Raw genomic sequence first — 18,633 nt, 5'->3', positions numbered from 1 at the left:
GCTTGGCACCCGGCCGGTGGCTCCAAAAGTAGGATTAATTGTCAAACGGATGTCGATCGGGATGGGGCGCTCATATCAGGCAGCCATCACAGTCGTGTGCAACCCTTCCGTGAACTACTTCTAAGAACCATGGCAAAGACTTTACGGTTTTAAATACGAGAACCGTTTTGATTTATACAAGACACTAGCCCATTGACTTTGGCCTACCTACTGCATTGAATCAACTCCTCTGGTGAACTCAAACTATTTGCACTGTTTTAGAGTAACTAATATTCGTTTTTATTAACTTATGCCTTTTTGCTCCTGTTAGGGAGAATTCTCTTATAAGGCTAATTTCCCAAACCTAGTGAGTCCCCCAGCAGCTTTGCTGGATTTTTGGGGGTTGTTTTTTTCTCCTGCTAAGAGTGAGACTCTTTTACTATCACTCTTAGGCATGATTTGATGTATGTCTTTGACTTGTGTGCTTATGGGCTATGGGGTCTTTTACTCCATAGAGTATCATCTGTCTTAGTGTATGTGTTACACAGCACCCTAAGTGTAGTAACATAGGGGTGTTATAGTGACCCCCAAACATAGACTCCATACCCTGGGACTGACTACTGTCTCCCACGGCATGTAAAGTCACCATTGGCTTTACTAGTCCAGAATTGTGAACAGAACCAGTACAAACCATCATATTGTGGAAGTACTGGAAGGGGTTAATTAGATTGCCCCTGGGTCTGTTCCCAAGGGGGCATTGTCCAGTCCCCCCCATGTCGAGTTTCTGGCTGGTGGCAGTGGTTACCACGCAAAATATTCCACCGGAATATTTCCTATGGGATTTTCCCATTGATTTTAAACGCACCACTTTTTGGTGCAATGTTAAAGATACCGCTGGTTTCTTTATTTAATATAAAATCACCGGTTGGGTCTTTTTGCCAGAACTCTTTCCTAAAATGGCGTTCGTGTCCGTCTCTGTAACTCCAACCAAGTTCGGGCCCTTTGTTCCACTTTTTGGCGGGCTTCTGCACAGAAGCCCTCCAACTGGTGCCACTCTGTATGGGTTCCACAGGATGTGTGGGTGGGGGAATTGGCACCCTGGACTGCGTTGCCTTTGCAACTCAAGTCCCACTCTGTTCTGATTGGCCCAGTAGTGAGCTGCCCGGATCACCACTTAGCATGTATGTCTGACAGCTAGGCTGTTGAATGGTTTTTCTGCATAAAAGCAGGGCTTTTGGGACTGGAACTTGAGAAGTCGCCACAGGACCTAAGAAATCCGAAGAGGGGAGAAGCTGAGCCATCTGCAACGACGACACCACAGGTGGAGCCCTGCTGCATCAACCTCACCACTTTCCCGACGACAAGAGACGATCTTCTGCTGAAAGAGTCTACTTCCTCTGAGCTGGTGGGATCAACCAGTTCGCCATTTCGCCTTCCAGGACGTCTCTTGGTCGAATCGCCCGTGCCAAGCACCCCAGTGGCCGGATAGCCAAGCTTCACCACTGTGACCGCGAATACCAGGAACGCACCTTTTAACCGACAAACTCTGCGGCTGGTTTCTTCCCTGGGCAGTGCAACGACTGCAGGTTTCCTCCTCGACGAGATCCTCTCTTCCCCTGGTCGAAACCACAAACTGCACCCGCTGCCAGGAACAACTGCCACCGCTGGAGCTTCCTCAACTTTAAAAGTTACTGTGTGCCACCTGGCCTCCCTTTCTACGGTTTGCTGAAGGTGACCCTTAAATCCTTGGCTTTCCAACTGGGTTGGCCCCCAGACCTTCTAACTTTACCTTCTGAACCAACCCAACCTCTTTTGAACATTTCTACAAAGACTTGAATGCATTTCTCAACTGTGTGATCTTGGGCACATTTCACCTTGCTCCATTTAAAGTGGGACTGGCCTATGAACTTTGGCTCTACAGTAGACTCTACCTTCTTTAACTTGTTTTGGTCTTTTAAAAGTGTTGGGAACTGTTTTATTTTCATGACCTGCCTTTTTCTCTCCCTTTTACTTAATTATTGGAGTGCCATCTAAGTTACGCGCTCACCTCTGTTTTGACAAAAAGTGGTGTTTTGACTTAGACTTGTCTAATAATTCTTAAGGGAGGTGTGTATACTTTTCTGATTGTGTTTGAACTTGCTTTGATTTAAAGTGCTAGTGTATTTTCTAAAGTGTCTGTTAAATAAATAATTATATCCTTTTGGTAACAAACTCTGGTCAGTGTTTGCTTGCTCTACTGTGTTTTTAGCCCTATTGTGTATCTTCTGTATAGTGCCCTACTCTTCTTGAGAGAGGTCTGACTGCTCAGCCACAGCTACCAGGTAAATCCGGGTGGCACAGACTGCTACCAATTGGGTTTACTGCTTACTCATGTAGTCTTAATCTTTTTGCAGTGTTCCCCAAGGAAACTGCACAGGATTCTGCCTAACAGCTCCTACTTCAATGCTATTTGGCTCTTATTTCAAGGGAGCTCAACTGCTTAGTATTCAGTAGTGTAGTATAATTTTTGTGTGATATTGGTTGCCTTATTTAGTGAATGCTTTATAAATGATTGTGTAATAAATTAAGAAGTGTTTTACCATCAAGCCTTGAGTATAAGTGTCTATCTGAATACTTGTCATTGTAGACCTCTGTTTTACACCCTTACAAACTCACATTCCCTCTTGAGATAAGCCTAGCTACTCAGCTCACTACCAAATACTGGGTGGTACAGACTTATACCAAAGGTTGGTTTTCCTTACACCTGCAGTTCTAGTTGTGTGTAGTGTACTGCATACAACCTTTGCCTAACACTGGTGGCAGGTGGTGAGGATAAATTGTATAGTTGTTACATAGATAGTTCTGCTTTACTTTTGTTCAGATAGTAACCTTCAGAAGGCTAAGCACCACTAGAAAAGCAATGTTATCATGCCTAATATGGATAACTACAAACAGGAGACCGTGATCATTTAAACAGTAGATCAACTGAAGGAAATGTGTAAAGACAGCAACCTCCATGTTAAAGGAAAGAAACATTAATTGGTTGAAAGATTGTTGGAACATCAAAGCATGAGAAATTGGGCTGTAACCCCAATATCTCAGAAAATGTGGATAATATTGATGAGGAAAATGATGATGTAGAGTCCAACTGTAATGTTATTGAAGAGCCAGATGAGTCAGAGGAGTCTCAGGATGTGAGCCCCACTGCCCCTCTACTTGCTCTTGGGCCTCAACCTTTAGCCACAGGGACCCTACCAGGTCCAGTACTGAGTCCAGAATGTGTCTCTCTTGAAAACATGAGACTTGAGTTAGAGTTTAAAAGTCTCCAAATGCAAACTGAAAGTAAACATCAAGAAATGAAACTCAGAGAAATGGAAATGCATCATGCTCTTGAAATGAATAAATTGTCTCTTGAAAATGGTTCTCTCCCAGAGTCTTCTAGGTCTTCCAGTCCTCGCATGCCTAAGGAAGCTGTAAGTATGTATGAGGTGAGGTTTGATATTTTGGATTGGTTGGCTGCTTTTTAATACAACTATGGGATTCAGGGGTTTTCAGGGAATCAGCCTAATCCTTTGCTTTTGTCTAGGCTCCCCCAGGATGCAACTGATGCTGTAATGGAGGTGGGGGAACTTGAAAGATTGGAGTACGAAAATGTGAAGCTAGCTTTGATAGCTAGATTTGGGAAAACTCCTTCCCGGTACCTTAAGAGGTTTAGGACCCTCAAAAAGCATGATGGTACCCGTTAGGCTACTTGGGTGTGTGAATGTTTGTAGAACATGATGATGTTTGGTAAAGGGTTATAGAGTTAACACTTTTAAAGGAATGAGAAATCTATTTTTGTTGCCTGCTCTCCTGAGCTGAGACAGCACTTGGATGACTAAGGAAATTGATCCAAAGATGTTCGCAAAAGCTGCTGACTTGTGGGTTGCCAACAGGGCTGCTCACAAGGATTCTGGGGCAACTCAGAAGATGGATGATGGGAAGCAGCAAAAGAAAGATGGCAAAGAGAATTCTGATACCTCCAATCCAAAAGAGGTCCCCAAACAGAAAAAGGGTAAGCCACAAGGGAAACCGAATCAGGCTAGTGAAACCTCTGGTGCTAAACCAGAGGGAGGTCAGCAGAAGTCCCCATTTGTTAAAACATTTGGAAAGTGTTATGCTTGTGGGTCTACTGACCATGTGAAAGGGGATCCCAGATGCAAGGGTAAACCTTCAGGGGTCCACACTGCCTCATTAGTCTTTCCCAAGAGGGAAAAGTAGAAATGTCAAGTGGAAACTTTCAACTATTGGCTGAGGCCCCCGTTGGTGTCTCTGCAAGTGTTTCTAGTGTCCCTGGGTCTGTGGGAACAGCAGAATTTAGATGTCTATAATTCGATTCCAGATAACACACCAGAATATTATAAGGACAGTGCACTTGCAAATGGTCAGGAGACCCCTGCCATTAGAGACACTGGGGCCAGCATTACAGTGGTGGATTAATCTTTTTTTTAAACCTGAGGATGTTGCTAAGGCACCTAAAGGCCTCACTAAGGTTGCTGGAGGTCCTATTCCAATGCTTATATGATTACCAGCTCTCATCCAGTGCAACACCATGACTGTCAGGATACCTGTTGTGTGCAGAGTGAGGTCCCTGGGAGAGTCTTGTTGGGGAATGACTTAAAAACTCTTGGAGTTGTATCAAGCAACCCCAGGCCTCCCAGTAAGAGGAAACAGGAACAAACCAGGAAGGCCAGGGAGAGTACCTTAACTGACTCTCCAGAGGATGTCACAGATGAATCTGTAACACCCAGCCCACAGGAGCTACTAACGGCTATTTCTAAGAAGAAGGAGACAAAGGGGAAACCCAAGGTCTCAAAGAAAAAGCAAGAAAGCGCTCCTGTGCTTCCAACAAGGACATCCCCGAGAGGACTGTCCAAAGTCACACCTCTGACTACTCCGCCAGCTGAGGATGAGTGTGAGGAACAACCAGGAAAGGTTGAATCAGCTGCTGAGGAGTCAGAGCTGGAAGAAGACCTTCCCCCCTGTTGGAGATCTGAATCTTAAAGACCATCCCAGCTGCAGTCTTTACTGGCAGAAGGTGGCCCCTGTAGGGCAGACTTCAGCAGAGGTCAAAGAGAGTGCCCCACTCTTGAAGGACTTCGCCAACAGGCAGCTTCCCAGCTGGACTGGCAAGAGCCAGGGAAGCACAGGTTGTACTGGGTAGATGGCCTCTTCTACAGTGAACCCACTGAGTCTATCCCAGGGGACTACAGGAGACATGTAGTGCCTCTAGAAATCGGACAACAGTTCCTACAGTTAGCCCATGAGATTCCTTTGGCTGGTCACTTGAGTTTCAAGAAGACCAAGGAAAGGCTTTCTCTATATTTCTACTGGCCTAAATTGAGGTCTGATGTAGATAAATTCTGTTGGAGCTGTCACACTTGTCAGACATCTGGCAAGAGTGCAGCCAAGAATGTGGCACCTTTAGTGCCTCTCCCAGTGGTGGGAGTCCCTTTTGAGAGGGTAGGAATCGACATGGTTGGTCCCTTCGACCCTAAACCTCTTCAGGCAACCGATTTATTTTGGTTGTAGTAGACCATGCTACTAGGTATCCTGAAGCAATACCTATGAGGTCTGTTACAGCTCAGGCGGTTGCGCTAAGGCCCTACTTGGTATTTCTACCAGGGTAGGTTTTTCTAAGGAAGTCATCTCTGACAGGGGATCAAATTTTATGTCCCACTACATGCAGACCATGTGGGAAACGGTGGAGTGACAAGTTCTCAACTGCCTACCATCCCCAGACGAATGGATTGGTAGAGAGGTTTAATGGAAGTATGAAGAGCATGATCAGTGCTTTAGAGGAACCCCTTAGAAGAAAATGGGACCTTCTACTGCCATGCCTTCTATTTGCTTATAGAGAAGTCCATCAGGAGGGAGTTGGATTTAGTCCCTTTGAGCTTCTCTATGGTCATCCAGTTAGAGGCCCCTTGGCCCTAATTAAGGAGGGGTTGGAGAATGTTCCTTCCCCCAATCTAGTGCGAGTCACTGACTATGTGCTTGGTCTCCGAAGGAGAATGACACACATGATGACAGAAGCAGCAGATAACTTGAAAGCAGGTCAGGCTCTGGTGAAGCATCGACATGGTTGAGTGTACTCAAGATCAGCAAGTTCTAGTTATGGTACCTACAAGGCAGAGGGCCTTACAGGACAAATGTATTGGACCCGTCAAGGATGTGGGAAAACTTGGAGACGTCAATTATCTGTTGGATTTAGGCAATCCTAAAGAGGTCCGCAGGGTCTTTCACACCAACCATCTAAAAGCCTATGTCTCAAGACCAGAACTGGGAACTTGTCTTCTAGCTTCTGCTCAGGAGGGGGAGAGTGAACCTATACCTGATCTCCTCAGAGGAAAACCTTAGATGAGAACATAGGAGTTAATCTCTCTTCTAATCTGATACTGGAACAACAGGAGGAGTGCAAGTTACTGTTAAATCAGCCGGCCTCCCTGTTTTCACCATCACCAGGCTTGACCCCTTGGGGCCAGCATGATATTCTCACTGGTGACTGTTTACCTGTCAAAAGCAGAGGTTACAGGATGTCAGATCATGTAAGAACCCACATAAAGGAAGAGGTCAAGAAGATGCTTGATCTCAGGGTAATAGAGCCATCTACAAGTCCATTGTCTAGTCCAGTTGTAATAGTGCCAAAGGCAGGATCCAAGGAGTTGAGATTCTGTGTGGACTATATAGCTCTAAATGCAGTCACAAAGACTGATGCCCATCCTTTACCTAGGACAGATGAGCTGGTGGACAAACCTGGTTCAGCCAAGTACCTCAGTACATTTGACCTAACGTCAGGCTATTAGCAAATAGCTCTGACAGACCATGCCAATGAGAAAACTGCATTTTCAACCCCAGCAGGCCTCTACCAGTTTAAGGTAATACCTTTTGGATTAAAGAATGCACCGGCAACATTCCAAAGGATGGTTAATCACATTCTGAATGGGATGGAGGACTTCTGCATGGCATACTTGGATGACATTGCAGTGTTCAGCCCTACTTGGAAAGAACACATTGACCACTTAGGATATGTTTTGCAGGCTCTTGAGCAGGCCCATCTGACCATAAAGGCAAGTAAATGTCAAATTGGTCAGAGCAAAGTGGTCTACCTTGGACATGAGGTAGCAGGGGGTGAAATAAGGCCATTGCCTAGTAAAGTACAAGCCGTACAAGAATGGGCCACCCCTACTACTCAAACTCAAGTGAGAGCCTTCTTAGGTCTCACTGGTTATTATAGGAACTTCATGGAGAACTATGGGTCCATAGCTTCTCCCTTGAATGTGGTCTCCTCACCCAAATTCCCCAAGAAGGTCAGGTGGAATGAGGAGTGCACTAAGGCATTTGAGGGATTTAAGAAAGCCCTTTGTCAAGCTCCAGTCTTAAGAGCTTCCGACTACAGCCAAACCTTCATTGTGCAGACAGATGCTTCAAATACAGGTATATGTGCAGTTCTGAGTCAGCTGGATGAGAAAGGTAGGGAACACCCAATCTGCTTCATCAGCAGGAAGCTGAAGGAACCTGAGACAAGGTGGGCAACCATAGAACGTGAGTGTTTTACCATTGTGTGGTTTCTGAAGAAGTTTAGCCCATACTTGTATGGATCTACTTTTGTGATTCAGACAGACCACCAACCCTTGAGATGGTTAATGCAGACGAAAGGGGAAAATCCTAAATTGTTAAGATGGTCAATCAGCTTACAGGGGTTTGATTTTACCACTGAACACAGGTCAGGTTGTAATCACAAAAATGCTGATGGTCTCTCCAGAATGTATGTCCGACTGGAGTAAGGAGAATCATCCAGGGGTGGATTAAATCCTCCTGACCCTTAATCTGGGGGGACGATTGTTAGGAAGAATTCTCATAAATGTGCTAATTCCCTTCAACTTACAGACCCCAGAGAAAGTGTGAGCCTTTTTACCCACTCTCTCGTGTATTTTGGTGTGCGTTTTACTCTTGTGTTCTTTGATTATGGAGTTTTAGATAACTCCATAGGCATCATCTTTGCATGTGTGTTACACAGCACCCTCAGTGCAGTGACACAGGGGAGCCTTTATAGGCTGTCCCAAGGTTTAAATACCTTCTCTGGGATAAACTACTGTTTCCCAGAGAATGTAAAGTTAAATTGACTTTACTAGACTTTTTAAAAATTCCTAGACCCAGCCCATAGTGGGCCGGAGGGGTTACCTAGTATCCTCTATGTCTAGAAACTCATGTAGCACACAAATGCTACCCTTTCCTAACGAAATGGCTGGTGGCAGTGGTTTTACAACAAACTACCATGGTTTTCCCGACCGTGAACACCGGTAGCTAAAAATCGCAGGAGCCATGTTTTTCAAGATGGCGCCTTAAGCCCCTTTGTTTAAACAGGTCCCAGTCTTCTTTTTTCACCATTTCTTTTTGGAAAGGTCCTTGCGGTGTTTTTCTCTGTGAGCCAAACTAGGTTTGGTCCCTTTGTTTCTATGCCTTTGGCGGGCTTCAGGACTGAAGACTGCCTCTGACGTCCGAGTGTCTAGGGTGGGCAGGAAGTGAGGAAGGTGCCCGGAATTCCCTCTGCTTAGCCTCCTAGGAGACCCAAATGCACTCTGGCATGATTGGCTGGCTGACTGTCCGGCAAGGACAGCCACCCTGCTGGGTGAGTGGCAGCTAGGCTGGAATGAATGGGAAAAACTGTTTAAAAGGCAGAGTCGACCACTGGAACAAAAGAGCCAAAGACAAGCTGGCGGCTGCTGCAACTACTGGACCATTGGTTTGCCCGGTGGAGCCCTGCTGCAGGTCCGAATCGCCACAATCATCTCGACAGAGAAGCCCCTTCAAGGACGACTTCTTCCTTTGAGTTGGTGGGACCAATCAACTCGTAAGCCACCTGGATACCATTCTCGGAGCTGGTTAGAATTAACCAGGGAGGACACCAGCTTGTGCGCTTGAAGAACAGCAACCGGAATCGAAGATTTGCCAGCTTTGTGATCCGTCCCCGTGCAGTGCAGGTGTCCCCCCGACGTCCTCCCTCTTGTCCCCACGACTGAGGCTCAGGAACAGCGAGATCTGCAGGAACAGGAACCCGACCGAGAGAACTTACCTCTGACCGCGAGAGTTTGTGGAACTTTGGCAACTTGCAGGCCACGTCAGCTTGTGACCCGACATACAAACCTTTCTTCCGTGAACTCCTTCTAAGAACCGTGGCAAAGACTTTTCCGTTTTAAATACCAGACCGTTTTTACTTATACAAGACATTAGCCCATTGACTTTGGCCTACCTATTGCATTGAATCAACTCCTCTGGTGAACTCAACTATTTGCACTGTTTTAGAGTAACTGTAATATTTTTTCTATTAACTTATGCCTTTTTGCTCCTACTTCAATGCTATTTGGCTCCTACTTCAAGGGAGCTCAACTGCTTAGTATTTAGTATTGTAATATCATTTATGTGTGATATTGATTGCCTTATTTAGTGAATGCTTTATAAATGATTGTGTAATAAATTAAGAAGTGTTTTACCAAGTAACCTTGAGTATAAATGTCTATCTAAATACTGGTCATTGTAGACCTCTGTGTAACAACCTTACAAGCTCACATTCCCTCTTGAGATAAGGCTGGCTGCTCAGCTTGCTACCAAAAACTGGTACCATGTGTTACAATTGTGGCAAAAATGGCTGTGTAAACTCCCGAGTATATATGAAATCATTAGGATTCAAGAAACATGGCTGCTCCAAGCTGTTTCCTTGCTATTTGACTAATCTTCAGTACGTAAAAGGTAGGCTCAAGAGGTATACCATATGGAGGGCGGTTCATAGCAATTAATTCAAGTTGGGCTGGAAAGTGATCATTTTGGATGATTTCGTTTTTGGAGACATAGCTCTGCAGGTTAGTTGTTCACCTAGAAGTTGTGAGTTACTACTTATTAATATATATTGGTCTAATATGCACTTGGAAATGTACAGTCTCCTTCATGAACTCACAAAAATGTTGACTAGATGAAAAGAACGATTTCCAAATGGTCTCATTATGGTAGCAAGAGATCTGAATTTCAATTGCCTATTGGACCTTGAATCACTTTTTAATCAAGAAGCAGTATTGACGCCCGACCAAGTTAGGTAGCTAACGAAAGGATGCCTTTGACTGCAATTTTCTTTTTTAGATTGAAACCTCCATAGACTTAAGGGAAACATCCAGGGGGATTTAAGCTGCAATGCATACCTGGTATAGAGGTTTGTGGGGCTCTTGCATTGATTACGTTATCGTCTCAGAACCCCTTTTCCATATATGCCATACGTTTTCCATCTTAGTCTCAACCTATAGCAACTATAACATGCTGAGGGCAGTATTTCAAGATTGACGCAAGATAACGAATATGGGTGGTCCTACAGAGGTACACGTCTACATGAATGTAATCATTTGGTTTAGTAGCTTTTCGCAATTATGACACTTAAAGTGGCTGCGATTTGCGACTCCTCCATATTTGAACGGAAAAGTGAGGAATTTTCTAAAGTCACATTTGCCAGAAAAACCATTAATTCCAGTGTGAATTGCTCTCAAAAAATGATTCTTATCAACCTCATATTTACCTTCGAGATTCAAGAAAGTAACAGGTTGATGAGAAAACGAATTAAAGAGATATTGAAAGGTGATCACGATCATGATTCTGAATCAGAATCTATTCTGTTAATTCACCAACAATATAAGAATTCAAATTACATTTCTGCGCAGTACACTTTATCAAAACGATGGGGAATCTATGTTGAGGTGTATTCTATCAAAGTCGGATGTCCATTAGTGGAAATTAGTCAATAACGACGAAAATAACCAATGTTTATTGCAAGAAAATCCTATGCTTGAATCCGCTTGAGTGAAATACTTTACTAACATGTATATTGGTCCAGACAAATATGTTAGCTGGAAAACCTGAGAATGGCATATGGTCATTGAATTTTGATCTGGATGTCAGAACTGCTACGATTACAACCCGTTGGGCCACTAGGATCTGTAATCACGTTTTTTTTAAAATAGCCCAATCATGTGGGCCAATATTCTTAACATATTATTTGGCCCAATCTCAAGTCTATGTCACACACATTGAAATCTTCCCATGTGGTTCTCATTTTTTTAAAAAGGGAATACATTAGAGCCCCAATCTATAGACCAATTGCCATTTCAGATACAGATTCAAAGATATTCTTGGAATTTCTTTTAAAGGAACAGGAACTAAAGGCAAGCAGTTAGGGCACTTTGAAGAAAAATCAATCCGAGTTTCGCAGGGGCGTGGGTACATCTCTTAATGGCTCTATCATTGATCAGATTCCCCAATCCGCTTGGGAAAAGAAGATGACCCAGCGGTACATATGGCAAGCATCGATCTGTCACTTGCTTTCAACCGAGTTAATCGTGCCCGCGTTTGGCACACATTGAATGCCGAGGTTATTCGAAGCAGACTTTTAATATTATAATTTACTTGCACACTGATACAGTCAAAAGAGGAAGATTAAATCTGCAGGGCCAACTTTCTGGGGCGATAGATAACTCATCAGGGATTGAAACAAGGCTGTCTCCTGGCTCTGTTCTTATTTAACTTGTATATATAGCACCTGGCTGCAGCACAAGGCAAATGAGGGAAAACCTAAATTTGGATCGTACGGATGAGTTCAGAGGGTGTGGAGGTAGATCAAGTGGAGGAAAGAGAGTAGAGAAAAGTGCAGAGGAGTTGGTGACAGTTGGTGTGGTGTGCAGGTGCGGGGTTAGCTGTGAGGGTGGTACCGTTTATGAGCTTGAGGCTGTGAATGCGTGAGAGCAATTGTAGCGAGAAAGAGGAGAGGGCGTTGGGCATGCAGAGAATAATGTGGAGATAGAGGGGAATAGGAGTGGAGTAGCAGGACAGGAGTGGGCTCAGAGCAGTTGTCAAAGTGGGCTGGAGTGGTTGGGAGCGGTCCTCTACTTTTTTTTACCGTCCCTATACTTTTATTTAAAAAAAGATACCGTTCAGCAATGATTTCATTTTAAAATAAAAGTATAGGAAGAAGTTGAAAGTTGCACTTCAGTGTACTGAACTGAACATTCCCTTAAAAAGTAAGCATGTTTGTTTGGGGATTTGTTTTGCGCATGGGTGGAGGCATGGTGATAGGGTTTGAGGGGAGCAGGGGCTGGCCACCAGGAAATATAGTTCCACTACTTCTTTTCGTATACTTCAACCATTGGGTCAGAGAAGAGTGGAGCGAGTGTGTGAACAGAACAGAGAGACAGAAGAAGAAAGAGCTGAAGACAGCCAGAGGGCATGAGGAGGAACGGTAGAGGGGGGAAAGTGTGAGCAGAATAGAGGGAGTAGAAAGACCAAGGAGAGGAGAGCACGAACCAGAGTGTAGGCAATTGGCAAAATAGAAACATCATTCCTGTTGAAAAGTGTGTGTAAGGTAAAGTTAGGGTACCCCTAAGAGAACCCCGAAGGAGAGCCAGTTAGATCTGCCTTTTGCCTTTAGCCCTCACCTATAGCTGGCCTTAGATAGTACATGTTCCAATCGCTAGGTCAGGTGGTAGACCATATAGGTTGAGAGAGGCAAACAGTAGTGAACCTGGCCCACTACCGAACCAGAATAAAAAGCTATACATTTCTCTATTTTTGAAAGAAAGAACCTTGAACCATCCTTTAGAGAGTCTGAGTTTGTGCTGCCAACTGTGGCAGTAGATTGAGAATTAGTTGTAGGCCCTAGTGGAAAAATAGTAAATAGGAAAAGAAAAAGAGGCTAGGATTATATTAAGGCACATGATTGCTTAGATTGGGAATTTCCAATTGTTGGACTACATGATTCTAATGCTCATTTATTATTTTGGAAAGAAAATAAATGCTAACCAGAAATGTGAGAGCAATCTGGTTCTATGTACGAGTATAACCGGCACTGTATTGCAAAGTGTACATTTTAGTGATAAAATTGTGCAGGGACATTTGGTGTAATTTAATGTGCATGGTTTGCACAAGTGTAATACGAATTGGTTCCTTGGCGTTCTCGTTGTAGTCCATTAACAGTTTTGCTAACAAATAGCAAATCTGTCAGGTGCTTAGAGTAGAGGGTTCGCTTGCCATTAAGATCCACATTTCTCTGAATCCCTGTAGCGGGTATGTGTGAAGGGCCTGTGCATCAACGTAGCAGGATCTTGAACGTTTTACAGGCTTCAAGTGTACATTTCTCTTGTACATTAACCTGACATATGCAAGTTATCGCAGCGTCCACAACACTCAAAATCAATGTATTAATATTGTCCAGTGTATAAAATAGTACAAGGGATTATATACCAATTTATTAGTTATATGTAATCATTTTACAAAAAATAAAAATGTGATCCAATTTAATATAACACCATCCACATGGAATGACAAAAATTCATCAAAGATCATTATCTTCAATACATCAACAGAATACTGATCACTGGTATATATTCTTATTATTGCACTGTAAAAAGTGTTCAGTACAAGTTATACGTCATATACATTACATCATACATGGGCTTCACAGGTTTCATTTCCTAAACTGAAGCTTCAGAACTTTCATCAGGAGCAGGCTTCAAAGAAGAGGGATAGATATGCACTTCACGGGGGCATAAGCACACATCGGAAACTCTTGTGGAGATGAATAGAAACATCCACCAACACCTGCAAGTTCTACGGCGATCTAGATTTTATTGTATCTACCTGCTCATTTTTATTGTAAAATTGGTTTTGTAGAGTGCCTTGGCGTAAGGCGCTATATAAATAACAAATAAATACAAAAAATGAAACCCCATACGTTGCATGAAACAATTTCATATGCTTACTCCTGCCTAGTTTTATTCATGAGCTTACTCCATATTTATTCCCTTCCTGTGTGTGGCATTTCCCATGGCTGATATACTTCGGTTAACCTTGTGTATAGACACCATTCCAACCGAGTTCAGGGCAGTGCGTTCTGCCATACTATTTTGTCCAAATCTCTTTCATATGGATGATACATTGGTCCATAAAAGGTTCCAAAGGGTTAACACAAGCCCGCCTTGTTAGTGGAAGCGAATAGAGCTGCACCTGGATGCTGTTCCAAGTGTACACCATCCCTACCCCCCTACCTATCCTGGCACTCTTCCACTGACCCCCATGCCCTTCTACCAATGGGACATTAAACCCGGCACAAAGAGCAGATTAGGGAGGAACTGAGCTCTTCTAATACATCAAAGGTGAGCAAGAGGAGGAATGGATCATATTTCTAAACATGCCCTAAAATCCAGTGGTTCCATGCAATAATGTCCCTGCAAAAATGTCTCCCGACAAAAAAGGTCGCAGTTTTTTTCTTGAGACATTATTACAAATGTCACCATACATAATGTCGCCAATGTCTTTTCCCGGCGGCATTATGGATGGGGACATTATTACCGGATAACGATCCAGTGAGGCAAAACTTTGGTAATCCCAGCAGCCTTGTAGGCACGTGCTTGCGTTCTGCATCTCTGTGAACCTTACCTGGATTCCACCTCCTCCACAACCTCGCGTTTCCAATGCAACAGCAGCCACGGTAGCACAGACCTGTAAGGTAAGCAAAGAGAAAATCATTGCAGCAATGCAAGTAAGCACATGCATGACAACACATCAAGATTAATTACACAGCACAAGGAAATGCTAGAACATGCAAAGGGAAAAGAAGCTCTAATCTACATAAAGGAATGTTAGAATTTAACCAAAGGGGATATCGAATGGAACAATGAGTGATGTAAATCTATAGGAACAAATGCTTGAACTCACATGTATACTGCAATCGAAATACAGACCTTCGGAATCATGCATGCCAGTTGGGATATTGGACCTTAAAAGTTCACTTACACAGTGCACATACAACACCGTTTCCCAGATCAACTGATACAGTGATGGGCTCTCTGAAGACAACAGTGCTATCAAACCAGCAACAACCAACCCAGTCATCCACCATTTGAAGCTTCCCAGAGCTGCCACTCCTGAGGGGAAGGATGAATTAGTAACAGGGATCTACTTAGAAAAGGAATAAACATAATTTCCTGTCATAATAGATACCCAAAGAAGGGACACACAGGTAGGCGTGTAAGGAAGCACACTTCATCACTGCTTGACACCAATTCTCCTTTAGCCATCTGTGATTTTTACCTTCCGCTCAGGTGATTACAGTGGGGAATTGCCAAAATACTCCACAGGCAGCGTCCCATCTGAGTGACTGCCAGAAGATCAATGTAAAGTCTTACAGTACAGCACTATTCTCTGTCCCCAAACCTCCACAGCCCTATGCAGGTATAGTCACAGTCTATGATGATATCATGTCAGCAAAAAGACAAGGGAACTACCAGAGTAAGAAAAAGGAGAGCCAAAATGGGCTTTCTGAACTAAACGTTGTACAAAAACATGGAAAACTGGGAGGAGTGGGAGGGAAAAGGCAGCCGAGAGATAGGAAGGGGAGAAAATGAAGTGTAAGGCGACAATGAAAGACGAGAGAGAGGGGTGCGGTCTATGGAAGTCCATAAAAGTTCCATCTGAATAGGGTTAAAAGATGCAGGGATACAGTGTGGCTTTTCAGCACTATTCTGATGTGAAGCAGAGAGAGACAGATTGTAGAATCACTTGCTCCTCCATATGTGACAATGTGAGCGTAATGACAAAATAAATGAAGCACAATGCTCATCTATTCCCGATTTTACTGCCTTCATCCATGTACCGCCCACTCTGGATCCCGACAACCTAGGTAACCATCACCCACCTCTTCCCATCCAAGGTAAGATCATTGAGAAAGCGGTAGCCGCACAGCTGCAGCAACCGAGACACCAACAAGCTCCTCCAACCCTAACAATCCAGGTTAAGACCCAGATGCAGCACAAAGACGGCAAGCATAAAGGTGGTCAAAGACGCTCTCAACATCCTTGACGACAGCCACCCCTGCCTTCTGGTTCTTCTACTCGACCTCTCAGCCACTTTCAACACAGTAGACCACCAGACGCCCACAGACCCACTACATCTCTGCATGGGGGGAAATCAGAGACCTTGTCCGATGCTGGTTCAATTACTACCTCGCCAACCGCCAGCAGCTTGTTCAGATGGACTTCTCTAGATCGCCCATACTACCAGTCACCTGTGGTGTCCTGCAGTGTTCCATCCTCTCTCCAGTGATCTTCAATCTATACATGGAGCTGCTTCGAGCCCTCCTCGCCACACACAACATTCACATCCACCAAAACACAGACGACACACAAATATGCTTCAAGATCGACTCCATCAAGGACATTCACAGGGTCAAAACCTGCCTCTCGCTGATCCAGTCTTGGATGACCAGTGCACACTTGAAGCTCAACTCCTTCAACACCGAATTCCTACTCCTCACCAACAACACTGAACACCCAGACACACAGACCCGGCTATCAACCATGAACCTTGACGGCTTCACACCCGAGCTCCCCTCCTGAGCCAACTCCCTCATGTTCCACATCGACAAACACCTTCCCTTCAAGACACACGTAGCTACAAAAACTGACAGCTTGGCATCAGCTCTCCCGACTGTGGAAAGTCAAGCCCTCCCTCCAGACTGCTTAAGAGCCACCATTTAAGCAATGGTCCTATCCCACCTGGATGGGGGCTGCCAGTCGTCCTCCCTTGAGAAGTGTCCTACACGTGGCTGTATGCCTCATCAAGGGTCTACGCAGATATGACCACATCACCCCGGTCCTCATCAACCTTCACTGGCTCCCACTGCATGCACGAATCGCCTTCAAGTCTTGCTGCATCTTCTATAAGGCAGTCACCCTCAAGCCACCCAGCTACCTTGTGGAGAAACTCAGCATCTCCGGTGGACAGCACACCGACAGAAGCAGGCCACATGCACACTTGGAATCCGTTGCTGCAAAGAGGAAAGAACCAAAAAACAAGCCTTATCTGCCTACACCTCAAGACTATGGAACCTCCTCCCCATCAGCATCAGACTCACCCCCACAATTCAGAGAAGAACTCAAGATCCACCTCTTCAAGGAGTCGCTCCCCCTCAAAACCTAGGCCATCACATCACCCTGAGCGCCACCTGACTCACTAGACTCCGTCCGCCCCTCTCCTCCCCACCACCCTGTACAGCTGTACCCCTCCTTTGTGCCCATTTGTATTCTACCCAGGCTGTATATCTGTTCTGCTGTTCCCTCTGAAAAGCAGTCTGTTATGCATCTGTACTGTTGCATATCTCTGTAAAGAGCTTCATTGTGTATCTGTATTGTTGTATACCTCCTTAAAGCGCTCCATTACTTCTGAAAGCTAAGTCCACGCTCAATGAATACAATAATAATAATAATAATAATAATAAAGCTTGCTGCTACGAGGGCTTGTTTGCAGCAGAACAAGTTTTTGGCATGCCTACATTACATTCTGCTTTCGTTTTAAGTGGAAGCCGTTTCAACTTACTAAGAAATAAAAAGAACACTCAAAAGAATGTCCTTGGAAAGGTCCAATAATTGTACATCCCAGAGGATAATGTATGCATGTCGGTCAATAGTACATCCCCCACCGCCAAGACTGCCTTCAGATAGTTTCAAAGTAGGGAGGGAGGAGGGCCAGGAGCAGGGATGTAGCTGGAAGAGAAAGGTTGATGGATAGGCCACAGTGAAAATGAACAGTTCAACAGCCTGTTGGGTGCTTAGGCAGTTCTCTCAACCTCCTCCATCAGTTGCTTCAGAAAAGCCTCTGTATAGACAAGAGCTAATGCTCATTAGATGAAGAGAGAGTAGGGAAGCTGCCTGCTGCATGCCTTTCATTTCCTTGTGGTATTGGGGCTTCCTGGAGTTCAAAGACATCAGGGTGTGAGGGAGGGTACCATTACAATCTTAGACTTGGATTTTGCTACCTTCGATTTTGAATATCAGATGTATGCCGCATTTGGACAAACCAGTACATCGGCATAATCAAAACTGACTAAACTGGGGATGCCCATATTGCATAACGTACTTGGATGGTCAGAGTGTTAATTCATTGATCAGATTTGCCATAATCGTGAGAGCAGGACCAGACTGGTAGGGCGCAAAGAGCTACAGCGCGGTTGTAGATCCTCCCGAGTAGGCATCTTCCACAGGACAGGCTATTTAAAACATGTTTTTCCTCAGTAACTGGGCTCCCACATTTTATGCCGAATGTTAATTTATTAAGATAAAATGGAATTGTAAAAATGTGTGTATATCTGGATTGTGCAAACTGGTATTGTACTGAGATTTTGCAAGCAGTGAGTATACAGTAATTGTTTAACAGTATACTGGAATTCTGCTGGATATTAAAATGGGGCGCATAATGGATTGTGCAAATGAGGGTATCCGGTCAGTGCCTTCCTGGAATTATGAAATTGGTAATATGCTGGAATTGTGTAAACTGTGAGTGTACTAGGGTCAAACTTGGGTGAAGCTTAGATTATCCATCTTAAATAAGCCATCCCCCCCCCAAATTTATGAAAGAGACTATACTTATTTTAAAAAACAAATGCCCAATTGCCAAGCAGCTTAGAGCTGTCAGAAGATCAGAGGGATTCTGGGATTCTCAAAATCACCTACACAATGCTGAACCATTTCTAATAAAATTATAAAATGCTTTACGAAAAATAATGTAGCTCTTGAATGTAAAAAGTGTTTTATGATATGGTTGGCACTG

The 18,633-nt window shown here is 44.2% G+C and overlaps 1 protein-coding gene across 6 annotated transcripts in view; it reads right to left on the bottom strand.

Moving 5' to 3' along the window:
• TOP3B (DNA topoisomerase III beta) overlaps window positions 1-18,633 on the bottom strand; it is a 636,381-nt gene that overhangs the window by 551,711 nt on the left and 66,037 nt on the right. For all 6 annotated transcript variants that reach the window (XM_069619981.1, XM_069619976.1, XM_069619978.1 and 3 more), the window contains exon 2: window positions 14,467-14,529. The gene's annotated coding sequence lies outside the window, so the exon portion shown is untranslated. The remainder of the gene's footprint in view (window positions 1-14,466; window positions 14,530-18,633) is intronic.

The sequence above is a fragment of the Ambystoma mexicanum genome, chromosome 10 (assembly GCF_040938575.1).
Source record: "Ambystoma mexicanum isolate Mex_15411 chromosome 10, UKY_AmexF1_1, whole genome shotgun sequence".
Lineage (NCBI taxonomy): Eukaryota > Metazoa > Chordata > Amphibia > Caudata > Ambystomatidae > Ambystoma > Ambystoma mexicanum.
Note: the sequence above shows the minus strand (reverse complement) of the source record. Positions and strands in the feature narration are given on the sequence as shown.